Source organism: Cupressus sempervirens, chromosome 6, assembly GCF_028749045.1.
Source record: "Cupressus sempervirens isolate cs-2001-9-10 chromosome 6, ASM2874904v1, whole genome shotgun sequence".
NCBI lineage: Eukaryota > Viridiplantae > Streptophyta > Pinopsida > Cupressales > Cupressaceae > Cupressus > Cupressus sempervirens.
The window spans coordinates 568,533,314-568,536,422 of NC_143123.1; the positions used below are offsets into that span (position 1 = coordinate 568,533,314).

At 32.1% G+C, this 3,109-nt stretch overlaps 1 pseudogene; it reads right to left on the reverse strand.

The window, feature by feature from the left end:
- Nucleotides 1-258: 258 nt before the first annotated feature.
- On the reverse strand, nucleotides 259-876 carry LOC149553538 (uncharacterized; annotated as a pseudogene).
- Nucleotides 877-3,109: the final 2,233 nt, after the last annotated feature.

A 3,109-nucleotide genomic window follows, 5' to 3' on the forward strand; every position in this document is an offset into this window, starting at 1 on the left:
GGGTGGTTCTTCATTCTAGAGTAGCCATAGTGTCTACTCTATTCTTTACATGGTTTCTCCAATGCCTGCCACCGATTTGTAATAAAAATACAAATTGCTTTCAAAATATCTGGGTGCCACCCTTGCAAGGCTATTCTCCTGCATATTTTTTCATTTTTTAATGGTGACTTCTACCTTATTACTATGGCTTGCTAAAAAATATGTGATCTCCCTTGTCTATTGCCTGAGCATGAGTTCTCCCCTGTTATGCGTGTTCTTCTACTTGGCTTTCTTTTCTATTTTTTGTGAGAGCTTAACAAACACATCTACAACATCCAACTTCCCTATTTATCTCATTTTTTCTCTAAGTCAATCAAATAAATGAGGCCTAGCTACTTGTGAAAAATTAGCAAGGAATTTATCATAACTGAAATGAGGAGCCTTCATGCCCTTCTCAATCATTCTTTCAATGTAGGTGCATGTCTCATACGATCGGCCTTCCCTAAAAAGTCCTCCAATAAGCACAATGTACAAATTGACATCAGGACTGCACCCATTCTGAGCCATCTATTTCCATATATCAAAGCTCTTTTCAAATTTACTCATCCTAAAATATAATTTCATAAGCATGTTGTAGGTGTGAATGGTGGGTTTGAAGCCATATTATGTCATCCCATCATAGAGTTTAACAACTTCATCTAGTTTATATAGATCCACCATGACTTTGATTAGAGCATTGTAGATCTGGCAGTCATGAGGTATCCCTCTCTCTTTCATTTCTAGAAGCAACTTATAGGATTGATCCAAATTCTCAGCATTGCCATAACCAATTATCAAACAAGTATAAATAGAAACATCTATTGGACATCCATTTTTATCTCCATAATAGGAATTCATTAAGTCTCTAAAAGAGGTACAAGGATCATAATTCAAAATGCCTAGTAGCTGACTGAATTCCTCATCATTCATATTCTCCTAACTTGCAGATTCATATGGCAATTCTTGAGTCTCCAGCTCCATGTTATCATTTTTATTGACAGATGTCAAGTGAATATAATATTGATTAGACCTTCCCTGCAAAGAATCCATTGACCTATCAAAGCCAGCATTGTCATCAATCTTATCAATCTGGTATAATTAGTCAAGCCCCAAAGTGGGTCTGGGTAAAAAAAAAATTATTTCCAAATGACTGAACTACAAAACTAACTCATTCATCCTCTAGCACTAATTTGAAACAAATTTGACCACTAAAAATGAGTTTGTAGCTCATTTTACATCTTTTTGCAAACTGTCAATTATGTGTTAGGAAGTCCTTTGGCTGGCCTTAAAAAATGATCCAAATAGATAACTTGGCTCTAGGAACTGACACACTGATTCTTTGTTCTGCAATCTCTTACCCTATTGAATCTCATCTCATGATGAATTATCAATCAGAAGATATTGATTGTCAAATTTGACCTCTCATAATTGCCTACATGAAAACATGTCATAAAGCAATAAAACACGTTTGGATTTGGCTTTGAAAACTAGGCAAACAGGCACTTGGGAAAACAAAAACTGGGGCATTTTTTCATTGTCATAAGGACAATATGAATCTATAATTTAGGCTCATGAAAAATAACAGGATGCATTTGGAAAAAGGTCAAAGTGGGCTACTCAAATTTGTAGATTGGAAACACTTTATAGAAAAGTGTGCAAATAGATTCATCAAGTCTTGCAAACTGGCACACTTAAGGTAGTTTTAGAGGAAAAAACAATGATACAATCCATTCAATATCACCTATCATGGATTTTGAGATATGACATCACGATTTACTAACACTAGTAAAAAGTTACAAGTTGCATTTGGAATCGCATTTGAAAATTGATCAAACAAATTTGTCATAAGATCAAAATTGAAACATAGTAAGTCTATGACCTCTAAAATGCAACACAAAAGGAATTTTATCATTTTGGTCAATTGGGTCAAAATTATAACAGGTCAAACAGGGTCTTCTAGAATTCTGAACAATTCATATTAGCATGACATCAGTAAATGACAAAATTTGAGGGATTCAGAACCTAGTCAAATAGACTCAAAATGACTTGAAATCTGGAACATAGGTTCTTTGATATGCATATTAAACATCCCTAAAGTGGCAGGTCATAAAACACTTCTGAGTTAAAGATATTCAAAGGCAAATTGGGTTTCTTGTTGCTGTTTGACACTTGGGCAAAAATGCAGATTTGAAAATTACACAAAATAGGACTTCATGAAATGGCTCAAAATGTCAATTTATCAATACGAAACATATTCATATGTCAAATGAAGTGTGTTAAACAACTAAAACACTATGTAAGCCTTGAAATGACAACTAGTTACATATGCATGAAAAACATTCATAGGGGACTCAAAGTATTCAAAATTTGAAATAGACACTCAAAATGGGAATGCAATTTTGAGTGCCATCAGCAAGCGTCCAAAACTGGTCAATGCTCTAAGTCAAACCTATACACAAGCATGAAACTAACATACATCACATCAAAAGTAGTTTCATAAATTATTCATTTCGAAACCATATATATCTAGTCTACAAATAAGGTTCAAGTTTCCAAGTTCAGAAAGAAAACATGTTTACTTAGTGTAGAAACATTTTTCCCATTAAATAAATCCATTTTTTAAAATAACACTCATAAATTTTAATTGGAAAAGAATTCCCTTGATAAAATTATTAAAACATCTATTAAAAGAAATAATTTTAGTTTTATTACAACCACCTTATAATTAAAGATTATTATTAAAAATTTATTAAGTATTATTTAATTATTAATAGTAATAAATTTTAAATTACTAATAAAATGATATATAATATATTTTTTATTAATAATAATAACAATTATTAAATTAACTAATATAATAATCATTAATGAAATAGTAATAATAACAATAATATTAGTGATATTATAAAAAATATTTTATATATTAAAAAAATGACAAAAGTAAAAAGCGATTTCATATCGCTTACCCATGACCTTAGCAATGTCCATGACCTTGACAACACTTTTTTCCTTGGCAGTGTCCGCTACTATGACATTGTGCCTACCATTGCAGGTGATGGGTTAGGGGGGGATGTAGTGCCTACCCTTGTTC